This window comes from Muntiacus reevesi, chromosome 2, assembly GCF_963930625.1.
Source record: "Muntiacus reevesi chromosome 2, mMunRee1.1, whole genome shotgun sequence".
Classification (NCBI taxonomy): domain Eukaryota; kingdom Metazoa; phylum Chordata; class Mammalia; order Artiodactyla; family Cervidae; genus Muntiacus; species Muntiacus reevesi.
Window position 1 is genome coordinate 266,813,770 of NC_089250.1, and position 17,833 is coordinate 266,831,602.

Consider the following 17,833-nt stretch of genomic DNA (forward strand, 5'->3'; position numbering starts at 1 on the left):
ATGCCAGGCCTCCCTGTCCATCAACAACTCCCAGAGTTTACCCAAACTCATGTCCATTGAGTCGGTGATGCCATCCAGCCACCTCATCCTCTGTCGTCCCCTTCTGCTCATGCCCTCAATCTTTCCCAGCATCAGGGTCTTTTCCAATGAATAAACTCTTCGCATCAGGTGGCCAAAGTATTAGAGTTTCAGCTTCAACATCAATCTTGCCAATGAATACTCAGGATTGATCTCCTTTAGGATGGACTGGTTGGATCTCCTTGCAGTCCAAGTGACTCTCAAGAGTCTTCTCAAACACCACATTTCAAAAGCATCAATTCTTTGGCACTCAGCTTTCTTTATAGTCCAACTCTCACACATCTATACATGACTACTGGAAAAACCATAGCCTTGACTAGGCAGGACTTTGTTGGCAAAGTAATGTCTCTGCTTTTTAATATGCTGTCTAGGTTGCTCATAACTTTCCTTCCAAGGAATAAGTGTCTTTTAAATTCATGGCTGCAGTCACCATCTGCAGTGATTTTGGAGCCCCCCAAAATAAAGTCAGCTACTTTTTCCGTATCTATTTGCCATGATGTGATGGGACCAGATCCATGATCTTCGTTTTCTGAATGTGGAGTTTTAAGCCAAAATTTTCACTCTCCTCTTTCACTTTCATCAAGAAGCTCTTTAGTTATTCTTCACTTTCTTCCATAAGGGTGGTGGCATCTGCATATCTGAGGTTATTGATCTTTCTCCCAGCAATCTTGATTCCACCTTGAACTTCATTCATTTGGCATTTCTCATGATGTACTCTGCATATAAGTTAAATAAGCAGGGTGACAATATACAGGCTTGACATACTCCTTTCCCAATTTGGAACCAGTCTGTGGTTCCATATCCAATTCTAACTGTTTCTTCTTGACCTGCATACAGATTTCTCAGGAGGCAGGTCAGGTGGTCTGGTATCCCCATCTCTTGAAGAATTTTTCACAGTTTGTTGTGATCCACACAGTCAAAGATTTTAGTGTAGTCCATGAAGCAGAAGTAGATGTGTTTCTGGAATTCTCTTGCTTTTTCTATGATCCAACTGATGTTGGCAGTTTGATGTCTGGTTTCTCTGCCTTTTCTCAATCCAGCTTGAACATTGAGAAGTTCTCGGTTCATGTACTGTTGACCCCTGGCTTGAAGAACTTTGAGCATTACTTTACTAGCATGTGAAATGAGTGCAATTGTGCAGTAGGTTGAACCTTCTTTGGCAAAAGAGTGTTAAGTAGGGTATAATACACTTATGAATTCTAGTGAAGCTTTAAATGTGGTTTTCTAAGTTTGGGCATTATGGTTTCTCTTTGTCTCTGGTTTACATCTGGCTTATAGAACCTCTGGAATGCTCTATATCTTTGTACTTAGTATGGCTGTGGTGTGCACAAGCAGAATCTCAGGTCCCACCACATACCTACTGAATACAATTGCATTTCAATCAGATCTTCAACTGGTTGCCAGGTAAGTTAAAGTTTAATGAGTACTGATCAAGTCTATCTTGACTATGTGCACTGACCTTGGCCTTGGACTTGAAGAAAGACCTGGGGAAGAGTTGGACAGGGAGGTGAGAAGTGATGAAATGTGGGCCTTCCTTATCTTTTAATAGATTATACCCCCTGAAAGTCTCTACCCAAGGGGAGCACTCCCCAATGGGCACAGATTGGATCCACTTGGGATCCCCCTTAGAATGAATCAGGCAGACAGTTTCCATCAACCAGTTCATTCCTAGATAAAGAAAGGAAAATCATGGTCAGTCACTTTGTGCTTAATTGCTCAGTCATGTCCAATGCTTTATGACCACATGGACTGTAGCCCCCACCCCCCAGACACCCCTGTCCATGGAGATTCTCCAGGCAAGAATAGTGGAGTGGGTTGTCATTTCTTTCTCTGGTCAACCATTTCAATCTGACTTTAAAAAATTCTCATAAAGTATAGAGATCATCCAAGGCACCATCTTAACCATTTTCAGGAGTACATTTCAGCTGGGTTAAGTATATTTACACTGTTGTGTAACTGACCTCCAGAACTTTCTCATCATGCAAAACTGAAACTTTGGGCCCATTATGTAACAACTCTCCATTTCCCCCTCTTTCCAGTCCCTGCCAGTCTCTAGCATCTATTCTACTTTTGGTTTCTGATAACCTCATTTATGTGGAATCATATAGTGTATCACTTATTTCGCTCAATGCTGTAAAGAGCAATATTGCATAGGAACCTGGAATGTTAGGTCCATGAATCAAGGCAAATTGGAAGTGGTCAAACAGGAGATGGCAAGAGTGAATGTTGACATTCTAGGAATCAGCGAACTAAAATGGACTGGAATGGGTGAATTTAACTCAGATGACCATTATATCTACTACTGTGGGCAGGTATCCCTTAGAAGAAATGGAGTAGCCGTCATGGTGAACAAGAGAGTCTGAAAAGCAGTACTTGGATGCAATCTCAAAAACGACAGAATGATCTCTGTTCGTTTCAAAGGCAAACCATTCAATATCATGGTAATCCAAGCCTATGCCTCAACCAGTAACGCTGAAGAAGCTGAAGTTGAAGGGTTCTATAAAGACCTATAGGACCTTTTAGAACTAACACCCCCAAAAGATGTCCTTTTCATTATAGGGGACTAGAATGCAAAAGTAGGAAGTCAAGAAACACCTGGGGTAACAGGCAAATTTGACCTTGGAGTACAGAATGAAGCAGGGCAAAGGTTAATAGAGTTTTGCCAAGAGAACGCACTGGTCATAGCAAACACCCTCTTCCAACAACACAAGAGAAGTCTCTACACAAGGACATCACCAGATGGTCAACACCGAAATCAGATTGATTATATTCTTTGCAGCCAAAGATGGAGAAGCTCTATACAGTCAGCAAAAACAAGACCAGGAGCTGACTGTGGCTCAGATCATGAACTCCTTATTGCCAAATTCAAACTTAAACTGAAGAAAGTAGGGAAAACCACTAGACCATTCAGGTATCACCTAAATCAAATCCCTTATGACTATACAGTGGAAGTGAGAAATAGATTTAAGGGACGAGATCTGATAGACAGAGAGCCTGATGAACTATGGATGGAGGTTCATGACACTGTACAGTAGACAGGGATCAAGACCATCCCCATAAAAAAGAAATGCAAAGGCAAAATGGTTGTCCAAGGGAGACTTACAAATAGCTGTGAAAAGAAGAGAAATGAAAAGCAAAGGAGAAAAGGAAAGGTATACCCATTTGAGTGCAGAGTTCCAAAGAATATCCAGGAGAGATAAGAAAGCCTTCCTCAGCAATCAATGCAAAGAAATAGAGGAAAACAACATAATGGGAAAGGCTATAGATCTCTTCAAGAAAATTAGAGATATCAAGGGAATATATCAGGCAAAGATAGGTTTGATAAAGGACCAAAATGGTATGGACCTAGCAGAAGCAGAAGATATTAAGAAGAGGTGGCAAGAATACACAGAAGAACTGTACAAAAAAGATCTTCACGAGCCAGATAATCATAATGGTGTGATCACTGACCTAGAGCCAGACATCCTGGAATGTGAAGTCAAGTGGGCCTTAGAAAGCATCATTAAGAACAGAGCTAATGGATGTGATGGAATTCCAGTTGAGCTATTTCAAATCCTGAAAGATGATGCTGTGAAAGTGCTGCACTCAATATTCAGCAAATTTGGAAAACTCCGTAGAGGCCAAAGGACTGGAAAAGTTCAGTTTTCATTCCAATCCCTAAGAAAGGTAATCCCAAAGAATGCTCAAACTACCACACAATTGCACTCGTCTCACATGCTAGTAAAGTAATGCTCAAAATTCTCCACGCCAGGCTTCAGCAATACATGAACCATGAAATTCCAGATGTTCAAGCTGGTTTTAGAAGAGGCCAAGGAACCAGAGATCAAATTGCCAATATCCCCTGGATCTTTGAAAAAGCAAGAGAGTTCCAGAAAAACATCTATTTCTGCTTTATTGACTACACCAAAGCTTTCGACTGTGTGGATCACAATAAACTGTGGAAAATTTTGAAAGAGATGGGAATACCAGACCACCTGACCTGCCTCTTGAGAAACCTGTATGCAGGTCAAGAAGCAACAGTTAGAACTGGACATGGAACAACAGACTGGTTCCAAATAGGAAAAGGAGTATGTCAAGGCCATATATTGTCACCCTGCTTATTTAACTTATATGCAGAGTACATCATGAGAAACGCTGGACTGGACGAAGCACAAGCTGGAATCAAGATTGCCGGGAGAAATATCAATAACCTCAGATATGCAGATGATACCACCCTTATGGTAGAGAGTGAAGAGGAACTAAAAAGCCTCTTGATGAAAGTGAAAGAGGAGAGTGAAAAAGTTGGCTTAAAGCTCAACATTCAGAAAACTAAAATCATGGCATCTGAAATCATCACCTCATGGGAAATAGATGGGGAGACAGTGGAAACAGTGTCAGACTGCATTTTTTTGGGCTCCAAAATCACTGTGGATGGTGACTGCAGCCATGAAATTAAAAGACGCTTACTCCTTGGAAGGAAAGTTATGACCAACCTAGATAGCATATTAAAAAGCAGAGACATTACTTTGTCAACAAAGGTCTGTCTGGTCAAGGCTATGGTTTTTCCAGTGGTCATGTATGGATGTGAGAGTTGGACTGTGAAGAAAGCTGAGCGCCGAATAATTGATGCTTTGGAACTGTGGTGTTTGAGAAGACTCTTGAGAGTCCCTTGGACTGCAAGGAGATCCAACCAATCCATCCTAAAGGAGATCAGTCCTGGGTGTTCATTGGAAGGACTGATGCTGAAGCTGAAACTCCAGTGCTTTGGCCACCTCTTGCGAAGAGTTGACTCATGGGAAAAGACCCTGATGCTGGGAGGGATTGGGGGCAGGAGGAGAAGGGGGCAACAGAGGATGAGGTGGCTGGATGGCATCACCGACTCGATGGGCATGAATTTGAGTAAACTCCAGGAGTTGGTGATGGTCAGGGAGGACTGGAGTGTTGCGATTCATGGGATCAGAAAGAGTCGGACACGACTGAGAGACTGAACTGAACTGAATGTCTTCATAGTTTATCCTTGTTGTCTGTGAGTCAGAACATCATTCATTTTTAAGGTTGAATAGTGTTCTATTATATGCAGCTACTACATTTTATTTCATCTGTCAGTGGACATTGGGTTGCTTCCACCATTTGGTTATTTATTAAATCCTGTGATACATTATGTTCCCATTGCCCTTGGCTTTTCACTATCACACAGCTTTTAAGGTCATCAACCTTCCTTCTTGCCCAATCACAGTCCCTCAACGACCCCACCTCTCACAGATGTATGATTCACATCCTTTCTGTCCCTTGGATTTGTCAGGCTTTTTTCCAATTCCTGACCATGATCCATGCTGATACCTTTATCGGAAACTATCCCTTTTTGCGAAATAATTTCACATTCATCCCTTTTATCTCAATATAGATGTCATTTCTTTCACTTTTTTGTTTTTGGCTGAGATAATTAAGTTTTACTCCCTGCCCTCCTGCCTTGATTATAGCTAACAAATGAAAATGTATATATTTAACATTGTCAGTTCAAAAGCAGTAGTGTCAATGTGGCAATACTAAACTCTACATTGCCCCATTATATCATACAAGTAACTTGATAAGCCTTGTTCTTGCTAGCAGGGAGCTTATGGTCTTTTAACACAAAGCAGAAATGTTAAGAGAAAAAGAATAAACATATACTTTACATAGAAATGCATCTGATGTATTTTTTAATATGATATATATATATATATAAATATCAAGGAAAATAAACATGGTTTAAAGTTAATTAAAAAAAAAAAAAAGAATGTAGTCCTCCCCTGGTGGTTAAGAATCTGCCTGCCAATGCAGGAGACACAGGTTCCACCCTTGGTCCAGGAAGATTCCACCTGCAAGGGCAACTAAGCATGTGCACCACAATGACCGAGCCCCACGCTAACCCCACTGAAGCTCTAGAGTCTGTGCTCCACAACAAGAGAAGCTGCCCACAGCAACTAGAGAGTAGCCTACTCAGCCATGAAGATCCAGCACAGCCAACAATAAGTCATAATAATAATCAAAAGGTAAAAATCAAAATTCTTGAAAAAAAGAATGTATATCTTTAAGGTATACATGTTAATTTGATATATGTGCACATTGTGAGGGATTCACCATGGCTCAGTAGTAAAGAATCCACCTGCCAATATAGGAGATGCAGTTTCTTTCCCTAGGTGGCGAAGACCCTTTGGAGAAGGAAATAAAAAAACCATTCAAGTGTTCTTGCCTGGAGAATCCCAAAGACAGAGGAGCCTGGTGGGCTACAGTCCATGAGTCCCGAAAGAGTCGGATATGACTTATCGACTAAACAACAACAACAACACATGATGAAATGACCACCACAATCAAACTAATTCAGTTCAGTTCAGTTCAGTCATTCAGTCGTGTCTGACTCTTTATGACCCCATGAACCACAGCACGCCAGGCCTCCCTGTCCATCACCAACTCCCGGAGTCCACCCAAACCCATGTCCATTGAGTCGGTCATGCCATCCAACAAACTCATCCTCTGTCGTCCCCTTCTTCTCCTGCCCTCAATCTGTACCAGCACCAGGGTCTTTTCAAATGAGTCAGCTCTTTGCATCAGGTGGCCAAGACTTCTCAAGAGGCAGGTCAGGTGGTCTGGTATTCCCATCTCTTTCAGAATTTTGCACAGTTTATTGTGATTCACACAATCAAAGACTTTGGCATAGTCAATAAAGCAGAAATAGATGTTTTTCTGTAACTCTCTTCCTTTTTTGATGATCTAGCAGATGTTGGCAATTTGATTTCTGGTTCCTCTGCCTTTTCTAAAACCAGCTTGAACATCTGGAAGTTCACGGTTCAGTATTGCTGAAGTCTGGCTCGGAGAATTTTAAGCATCACTTTACTGGCGTGTGAGATAAGTCCAATTGTATGGTAGTTTGAGCATTCTTTGGCATTGCCTTTCTTTGGGATTGGAATGAAAACTTAATATCTTCTGCTTCTGTTAGGTCCCACCATTTCTGTCCTTTATTGAGCCCATCTTTGCATAAAATGTTCCCTTGGTATCTTTAATTTTCTTGAAGAGATCTCCAGTCTTTCCCATTCTATTGTTTTCCTCTATTTCTTTGCACTGATCACTGAGAATGGCTTTCTTATCTCTCTTTGCTATTCTTTGGAACTCTGCATTCAAATGGGTATATCTTTCCTTTTCTCCTTTGCTTTTTGCTTCCCTTCTTTCCACAGCTATTTGTAAGGCCTCCTCAGACAGCCATTTTACTCTTTTGCATTTCTTTTTCTTGGGGCTGGTCTTGATCTCTGTCTCCTGTACAATGTCACGGACCTCCATCCATAGTTCATCAGGCTCTCTGTCTATCAGATCTAGTCCCTTAAATCTATTTCTCACTTCCACTGTGTAATTGTAAGGGATTTCATTTAGGTGATACCTAATGGTCTAGTGGTTTTCCCTACTTTCTTCAACTTAAGTCTGAATTTGGCAATAAGGAGTTCATGATCAGAGCCACAGTCAGCTCCCGGTCTTGTTTTTGCTGACTGTATAGAGCTTCTCCATCTTTGGCTGCAAAGAATATAATCAATCTGATTTTGGTGTCAAACATCTGGTGATGTCCATGTGTAGAGAATTCTCTTGTGTTGTTGGAAGAGGGTGTTTGCTATGACCAGTGCGTTCTCTTGGTAGAACTCTATTAGCCTTTGTTTTGCTTCATTCTGTACTCCAAGGTCAAATTTGCCTGTTACTCCAGGTGCTTCTTGACTTCTACTTTTGCATTCCAGTCTCTTATAATGAAAAGGACATCTTTTTTGGGTGTTAGTTCTAGAGGGTCTTGTAGGTCTTCATAGAACTGTTCAACTACACCTTCTTCAGCGTTACTGGTCGGGGCATAGAAGAAATAGGGGAGGGAGGTAATTATAATTACCTCCCTCCCCTATTTCTTCTATAGACTTCCCTGGCCAGCCATCTCTTTCCACTTCTCTATGCATAAACCTGAATCTGCCTTGTGATTCAATCTTATGGGTTCCCCTGATGCCTTAGGCTATCCCTCTGAGTACTCAGTTTATTGTATAACTACCTGTCTAGATCCTTCTCCTCTGAAAGCCAGTGGCTGTTGTTGTTCAGTTGTTCCATCATGTCCAACTCTTCGTGACCCCGTGTACTGCAGCACACCAGGCTTCCCAGTCCTCCAATACACTCCAGAGTTTGCTCAAACTCATGTCCACTGAGTCAGTGATGCCATCCAACCATCTCATCCTCTGTTGCCCCCTTCTCCTCCTGCCCTCAATCTTTCCCAACATCAGGGTCATTTCCAATGAGTCAGCTCTTCAGCGGTACCAGTGCACATTTCTATTCCCCCAAAGCATTGTCGGCATACAGAAAGTGTTCCGCCTGTCTGCTGAATGAATTAGGAATCATTTCTCAGCATCTGGTCCTGCTTTCTTACCTGATTTGGGGTAAGTCAGCAGTAAGACATCCTCATCTTTAATAATAAAATTCTCCTGCACCTCTCTCAGGTGTTCAGATGGTAATTCCCTGCTCGGGAAGGGTTTCCCTTCAAACCACACACACTCTCCTGTCATGATAATGAGATCTTTGTACCTCTCGTGGGTGTTTCAGCCTTAGTATAGTCACTGTTGGACTGGGAGATCCATTTTATAGTCAATATCAAACAATAACTGATCTTTCCTAGTTCATTGAGGAATGTGCCTACTGATGAAAAGAGACAGTCACAAGACTGACAATATTTGGCAATCGTGAAGTCATTGAGAGAACATTCTGGAGTTACCTGAATTTGATGTCATGGGAGGGACCCATGAGTTTAGTAACAAGATGGAAGGTGTAGACATATGGCGAATTAAGAAAATATATTTTAGTTTATTATTATTTTTTAATGAATCACTTTGATAAGTTTTGTCTTTTAAAATATATGTATTTATTTTTTTGGCTGCTATGAGTCTTCATTGCCGTGTACAGGCTTTCTCTAGTTGCAGCCAGCAGGGGTTACTCTCTTGTTGCGGAGCGCGGGCTCTAGGCTGCTGGGCCGGATATGTGGCCCAGGGGCTCAGTTGCCCCATGGCATGTGGAAACGTGCTGTGTCCCTGCCTTGGCAGGTAGAATCCTAACCACTGGTCCACGAGGATAGCCTGAAAAAATATTTTAAATAAGCTTTATTTTTATTTTGTACAACACTTTTAGAAGTATAGGAAAATGGTAAAGATGGTACAAAGAACTCTGATAGTCCATATTTTATGGACTTAGTTTTACCTAATATCCTTTCTCTGTTCCAAGATTCTGGCCCAGACACTACATTACAATGGGTCTTCATGTCTCCTTAGTCTCTCTTGGCTGTGACAATTTCTCAGACTTTCCTTGTCTTTGATGACCTTGACAGTTTTGAGGATGACTGGTCAGATATTTTGGAGAAGGTCCCTCTCTTGGGGTGTACTCCATGTTTTTCTGATAATTAGACTGGGTTTCTGGGTTTTGGAGACAATGATCATGGAGGTAAAATATATTATAGTCCCAACATTTCAAGGGCTTTCACTATCAACTTGACAACTCACCATTGACCTTGATCACTTGGCCAAGGTAATGTTTGTTAGATTTCCCCACAGTAAATTTACTCTCTCCCCTTCTTCTTCTTCTTCATTTTTTTTTTTGTTTGTTTGTTTTTGTTTGCTTTTGGCCATGCCAGGAGGTGTGTGATATCTTAGTTCCCTGATTAGGGATCGAATTCCATGCACTTTGATTTGGAAGCTTGGCATCTTAACCACTGGACTGCCAGAGAAGTCTCTTGCTTGCTTCTTTCTTTTTTGAGGGGGCATATTTAAAACGTGAAGTCTAGACCTGAAGGTATTAATGAGTACATATTGTGTAAACTCTAACTGAGGAAGCTGTACAAAATAATTGTCTGTTACCATTCAAATTATCAAATTGCCATTAAAAAAAAAAAAAAAAACCCTAAGAAAAGAAAAGCTGATGATATGGCCCAGAGAAAGGAGAAGGGAGAATGTAAGCTAAATCCTAGATTGAATCCTAAGCCACAGAAAATGCTATCATTTTATTATTGAGGCAGCTGACACATTCTTACATGTTTTATTTTATTTATATAGAAGTTTATTTATTTGTGGCTGTTCTGAATCTTTGTTGCTGTGCATGGGCTCTCTAGACTTGCATTGAGTGGGGCCTATCCTCCAGTTGCAGTGCGCAGGCTTCTCTTGTTGTGGAGCATGTGTTCTAGAGCTTGGGCTGAGCAGTTGTGGTGCATGGGCTTAGTTGCCCGCAGCTGGTGGGCAATTAATCAAATCTGTGTCCCCTACATTGTCAGGCAGATTCTTAACGACTAGAACATCAGGGAAGCCCTCGATCTATTTCCTTCTGTCTGCTTGACATGGAAATCCTAGTTAACATAACAGAATGACCAATGGTTTGTTGTTTTCATATGCCTAGTGGTCATACTCATTTATACTTCTGCCTGCTTGGAACAATTTCCTGTCTTCTCTTCTCTCCCATCTCATCTTGCATGAAATTCATCAACAATAATACTGCTCTATTTTTTATAACAGATTTTGCTTGGTGGTTCAAATGGTAAAGAATCTACCTGCAATTCTGGAGACCCAGGTTCAATCACTGGGTTGGGAAGATCCCCTGGAGGAGGGCATGGCAACCCAATCCAGTATTCTTGCCAGAATTATTCCATGGACAGAGGAGCCTGGCGGGCTAGTTCAAGGGGGTCACAAAGAGTCAGACAGGAATGAGCAACTAACCAAGAGCAATGTATTTCTTCTATAGACTTCACTCTCCATCTTCTTCCACTCCTCTCTACAAACAGCTGAATCTGCCTTATGCTTCATTCCCATGGTTTCCTCTGATGCCTTTGATTACCCCCTCTGAGCACTCAGCTGACTGTGTAACTGCCTGGCTCGATCCTTTTCTCTGAATATCAGTGGGATCAGTGCACATTTCTATTCCTCTAATGCATTGTCGGCATACAGAAAGCGTTCCATCTGTCTGCTGAATGAATGAGGGCCACAGCCACATCCTGTCAGTACCTGATCCTGCTTTCTTACCTGATTTGGGGAAAGTCAGCAGTAAGGCATCTTCATCTTTAATAAGAAAACTCTCCTGCACCTCTCTCAGGACTTCAGGTGAGTAATCCAGGCTTGGGAAGGGTATCCCTTCAAACCACACAAATTTTCTTGTCATGACGATGAGCTCTTTGTACCTCTTGTGAGCCTTTTGGCCGTAGTCACTGTTGGACTGGGAGATGCGTTTTATAGTCAACATTGAACAATCATTAATCTCTCCAAGGTCATTGATGTGTGTGCCTGCCCATAAAAAGAGAGGATCACAAGATTGAGAATATTGGGCAACCGTGAATTCATTCAGAGAACATTCTGGGGTAACCTGAGTATGACTTTATGGGTGGGAACCAGGAGTTTAGTAACAAGATGGAGGGTATAGACATGAGGTGAATTAAAAATGTTTATCTTTCAGTTCAGTTGAGTTCAGATCAGTTGGTCAGTGTCTCTGACTCTTCACGACCCCATGGACCACAGCTCGCCTGGCTGCCCTGTCTATCACCAACTTTCGGAATTTACTCAAACTCATCTCAATTGAGTCGGTGTTGCCATCCAGCCATCTCATCCTCTGTCGTCCCCTTCTCCTCCTGCCTTCAATCTTTCCCAGCATCAGAGTCTTTTCCAATGAGTCAGTTCTTTGCATGAGGTGGCCAAAATATTGGAGTTTCAGCTTCAACATCAGTCCTTCCAATGAACACTCAGGACTGATCTCCTTTAGGATGGACTAGTCGGATCTCCTTGTAGTCCAAGGGACTCTCAATAGTCTTTTCCAACACCACAGTTCAAAAGCATCAATTCTTCAGCACTCAGCTTTCTTTATAGTCCAACTCTCACATCCATACATGACTACTGGAAAAAACTATAGCCTTGACAAGACAGACCTTTGTTGCCAAAGTAATGTCTCTGTTTTTTAATATGCTGTCTAGGTTGCTCATAACTTTCCTTCCAAGGAATAAATGTCTTTTAATTTCATGGCTGCAGTCATCATCTGCAGGGATTTTGGAGCCCACCAAAATAAAGGCAGCCACTGTTTATACTGTTTCCCCATCTATTTGCCATAAAGTGATGGGACCAGATGCCATGATCTTTGTTTTCTGAATGTTGAGGTTTACTAACTTTTTCACTCTCCTCTTTCACTTTCAAGAGGCTCTTTCGTTCTGCTTTACTTTCTGCTCTAAGGCTGCTGTCATCTGCATATCTGAGGTTATTGATATTTCTCCCAACAACCTTGATTCCAGCTTGTGCTTCACCCAATTCAGTGTTTCTCATGATGTACTCTGCATGTAAGTTAAATAAGCAGGCTGACAATATACAGCCTTGTTGTACTCCTTTTCCTATTTGGAACCAGTCTGGTTTCCATGTCCAGTTCTAACTGTTGTTTCCTGACCTGCATACAGGTTCCTGAATCAGATCAGGTGGTCTGGTATTCCCATCTCTTTCATGATTTTTCACTGTTTATTGTGATCCATACAGCAAAAACTTTGGCATAGTCAATAAAGCAGAAATAGATGTTTTTCTGGAACTCTCTTGGTTTTTCGATGATCCAGCAGATGTTGCCAATTTGATCTGGTTCCTCTGCTTTTTCTAAAACCAGCTTGAACATCTGGAATTTCATGGTTCACGTATTGCTGAAGCCTGGCTTGGAGAATTTTGAGCATTACTTTCCTAGCGAGTGAAATGAGTGCAATTGTGTGGTAGTATGAGCATTCTTTGGGATTGGAATGAAAACTGACCTTTTCCAGTCCTGTGGCCACTGCTGAGTTTTCCAAATTTGCTGGCATATTGAGTGCAGCACTTTCACAGCATCATCTTTCAGGATTTGAAATAGCTCAACTGGAATTCCATCACCTCCACTAGCTTTGTTCGTAGTGATGCTTCCTAAGGCCCACTTGACTTCACATTCCAGGATGTCTGACTCTAGGTGAGTGATCACACCATCCTGATTACCTGAGTCATGAAGATCTTTTTTGTACAGTTCTGTGTATTCTTGCCACATCTTCTTAATATCTTCTGCTTTTGTTGGGTCCATACTATTTCTGTCCTTTATTGAGCCCATCTTTGCATAAAATGTTCCCTTGGTATCTCTAATTTTCTTGAAGAGATCTCTAGCCTTTCCCATTTTACTGTTTTCCTCTATTTCTTTGCACTGATCACTGAGGATGGCTTTCTCATCTCTCCTTGCTATTCTTTGGAACTCTGCATTCAAATGGGTATATCTTTTCTTTTCTCCTTTGCTTTTTGCTTCTCTTCTTTTCACAGCTATTTGTAAGGCCTCCTCAGACAGCCATTTTGCTTTTTTGCATTTCTTTTTCTTGAGGCTGGTCTTGATTCCTGTCTCCTGTACAGTGTCACAGGCCTCCATCCATAGTTCATCAGGCACTCTGTCTATCAGATCTAGTCCCTTAAATCTATTTCTCACTTCCACTGTGTAATTGTAAGGGATTTCATTTAGGTGATACCTGAATGGTCTAGTGGTTTTCCCTACTTTCTTCAATTTAAGTCTGAATTTGGCAATAGGGGGTTCATGATCTGAGCCACAGTCAGTTCCCAGTCTTGTTTTTGCTGACTGTATAGAGCTTCTCCATCTTTGGCTGCAAAGAATATAATCAATCTGATTTCGGTGTCAAACATCTGGTGATGTCCATGTATAGAGAATTCTCTTGTGTTGTTGGAAGAGGGTGTTTGCTATGACCAGTGCGTTCTCTTGGCAAAATTCTATTAGCTTTTGCCGTGCTTCACTCTGTACTCCAAGGCCAAATTTGCTTGTTACTCCAGGTGTTTCTTGACTTCCTACTTATGCATTCCAGTCCCTTAGTGTTAGTTCTAAAACTAACTATCTTTAAGAATTATTTACTTATTGACTGCACTGGATATTCATTGCTGTGTGTGGGCTTTTTCTAGCTGCAGCAAGCAGGGCTTGGGCTCTAGGCATCTGGACTTAACATGTGGCACCGGGGCTTAGTTGCCCCATGGCATGTGGAAACCTCCCAGATCAGGTATCGAACCTGTGTCCCTTGCGTTGGGAGGCAGAATCCTAACCACTGGACCACCAAGGAAATCCTAAAAAAATTTTAAAAATAAGCTTTGTTATTTTTTTCAATGCTTTTAGATGTATAGGAAAATTGTAAAGAATTCTCATAGTTCACACTTTATTCAGATTTCCTTAGTTTTACCTAATATCCTTTCTCTGGTCCAAGATCCCATCCCAGATACTACATTACATTGGATCTTCATGTCTCCTTGGGTCTGTCTTAGTTGTGACAGTTTCTCAGATTTTCCTTTGCTTTGATGACTTTGACAGTTTTGAGGATTACTAGTCAGGTATTTTGGAGAAGTCCTTCTCTTGGGATGTGCCTGATGTTTTTCTCATAATTAGACTGGGTTTCTGGGTTTTGGAGAGAAGATCATGGAGGTAAAATACTAGTACAGTCACAACATTTAAGGTATTTACTATCAACCTGACATCTCGTTGTTGTTGTTGACTTTGATCACCTGGCAGAAGTAATGTTTGTTAGATTTCCCCATGGTAAATTTACTCTCCCTTTCTTCGTTTCTTTTTTTTTTTCCATTTGTTTGTTTTTAAATTTTTTTGGCCATACCGCATGGCATGTAGGATCTTAGTTCTCTGATCAGAGATTGAACCCGTACCCCTTGCTTTGGGAGGTCAGAGTCTTAACCACTGGACCGCCAGAGAACTCCTTACCTTCCTTCCTTTTTATGTCAGCATATTTAAACCATGAAGTCTAGACCTGAAGATATTAATGAGAACATATTGTGTAAACTCTAACTGAGGGTCTTCTCGAAAACCATTATCTGGCACCATTTAAATTATCAAATTGTTATTTTTAAAAAATGCTTAGGTAGAAAGCCCAGAGATAAATCCACGAACCTATGGACACCTTATCTTTGACAAAGGAGGCAAGGATATACAATGGAAAAAAGACAACCTCTTTAACAAGTGGTGCTGGGAAAACTGGTCAACCACTTGTAAAAGAATGAAACTAGAACACTTTCTAACACCATACACAAAAATAAAGTCACAATGGATTAAAGATCTAAATGTAAGACCAGAAACTATAAAACTCCTAGAGGAGAACATAGGCAAAACACTCTCCGACATAAATCTCAGCAAGATCCTCTATGACCCACCTCCCAGAATATTGGAAATAAAAGCAAAAATAAACAAATGGGACCTAATGAAACTTAAAAGCTTCTGCACTACAAAGGAAACTATAAGTAAGGTGAAAAGACAGCCCTCAGATTGGGAGAAAATAATAGCAAATGAAGAAACAGACAAAGGATTAATCTCAAAAATATACAAGCAACTCCGGCAGCTCAATTCCAGAAAAATAAATGACCCAATCAAAAAATGGGCCAAAGAACTAAACAGACATTTCTCCAAAGAAGACATACAGATGGCTAACAAACACATGAAAAGATGCTCAACATCACTCATTATTAGAGAAATGCAAATCAAAACCACAATGAGGTACCATTACACGCCAGTCAGGATGGCTGCTATCCAAAAGTCTACAAGCAATAAATGCTGGAGAGGGTGTGGAGAAAAGGGAACCCTCTTACACTGTTGGTGGGCATGCAAACTAGTACAGTCACTATGGAAATCAGTGTGGAGATTTCTTAAAAAACTGGAAATAGAACTGCCATATGATCCAGCAATACCACTTCTGGGCATAACACACCGAGGAAACAGATCTGAAAGAGACACGTGCACCCCAATGTTCATCGCAGCACTGTTTATAATAGCCAGGACACGGAAGCAACCTAGATGCCCATCAGCAAATGAATGGATAAGGAAGCTGTGGTACATATACACCATGGAATATTACTCAGCCATTAAAAAGAACTCATTTGAATCAGTTCTAATGAGATGGATGAAACTGGAACCCATTATACAGAGTGAAGTAAGCCAGAAAGATAAAGAACATTACACCATACTAACACATATATATGGAATTTAGAAAGATGGCAATGATAACCCTATATGCAAAACAGAAAAAGAGACACAGAAGTACAGAACAGACTTTTGAACTCTGTGGGAGAAGGTGAGGGTGGGATGTTAAACAGATCACTAGCCCAGGCGAGATGCATGAGACGAATGCTCGGGCCTGGTGCACTGGGAGGACCCAGAGGAGTCGGGTGGAGAGGGAGGTGGGAGGGGGGATCGGGATGGGGAATATGTGTAACTCTATGGCTGATTCATGTCAATGTATGACAAAACCCACTGAAATGTTGTGAAGTGATTAGCCTCCAACTGATAAAATAAAATTAAAAAAAAAATGCTTAGGATATGTTCCAGATAGAGGAAAATGTAAACTAAATCCTGGATTGACTCCTAAACCAGAGAAAATGCTATTATTTTATTATTGGGACAGTTGACCATATTTGATTGCACACTGTGGATTAGATAATGACATTGTATCAATACTAACTTCCCTGGTTTCTATCATTTTTGTGTGATTATAAAGGAAATATTTTTGATCTTAGAAAATATAAAGTTTTTTAAATAATTGTGTTTATTTATTTTTGACTCTACTGCATCTTAGTTGCTGCCCAAGCTTTTTCTCTAGTTGTGGCAAGCAGGGGCTGTCTCTGGTTGAGGTGAGGAGGTATCTCATTGCTGTGGTTTCTCTTGTGGAGCACGGGCTCTAGGGCACATGGCCTTCAGTATTGTGGCTCCCGGACTCTGGAGCACAGGCTCAATAGTCATGGGGCACGAGTTTAGTTACTCTGGGACATTTGGGATTTCCCCAGACCAGGGATGGAACCCATGTCTCCTGCATTGACAAGTGGATTCTTAACCCCTGAGCCACCAGAGAAACCCCATACACTGAAGTTTTGAGGGATAAAAGGAAAGGATTTCTGTAACTTACTCTCACATGGCTGAAAAAGTTTATATTGTATATGAGAGTGAAAGAAATGAGAGCATATTCTAGTAAATGTTGCAAAAGATTACTGTTGGTAAATCTGTGTGAATTATGTACGAGGATTTTGTGTGTATTTCTTGCAAGATTTCCCTAAGTTTGAAGATAATTAAAAATAAAAATAAGTCCTTCAATCATGTCCAACTCTTTGTCAACCATGGGCTACACAGTCTGTGGAATTGCCCAAGCCAGAATACTGGAGTGAGTAGCCTGTCCCTTCTTGGGGATCTTCCTGACCCAGGAATCGAACCGGGTCTCTTGCATTGCAAGGGGGTTCTTTACCAAGTGAGCTATCAGAGAAGCCCTTAAAAAATCAAAATAAAGCTAAACAAACAGATGTAGTGATAATAAGCTAGAGGGAAATTGAGATACCATGGACTGAAATCTCTGAGGTTTTTTTTTTTTTTTAAACTTTATAGCAACCTAATTTTTAAAGAAATCTATTTTTATTATTATTGTTATTATTTTTAGCTACTCTGTGTAGACTGTGGGATCTTAGTTCCCTGTGCAGGGATCAAACTCGTACCCCCTGCATTAAAAGCACAGAATTTTAACCACTGGATCACCAGGGAAGTCCCTGAAATCTGTCGTTTTAAGCATAAGAGTCAAGAACTTGCTTTAGACTCACAGGTATGGGGATGAATTTAAATAGCTAACTACACGGCAGGATCCAGTTTTATTTGCCATTTCATCATCTTATCATTAACAAACTGAGAATTTATGAAATGCTTCCAGGTTTTAGGGGCTGAGCTGAGAGAATTCTCATATTGGCCA

At 41.0% G+C, this 17,833-nt stretch overlaps 1 pseudogene; it reads right to left on the bottom strand.

Annotated features, from left to right (window-relative positions):
* The window catches only part of LOC136161502 (sulfotransferase 2A1-like), a 36,607-nt pseudogene extending 25,265 nt beyond the window's left edge, over window positions 1-11,342 (bottom strand).
* Between the last annotated feature and the right edge of the window lie 6,491 nt (window positions 11,343-17,833).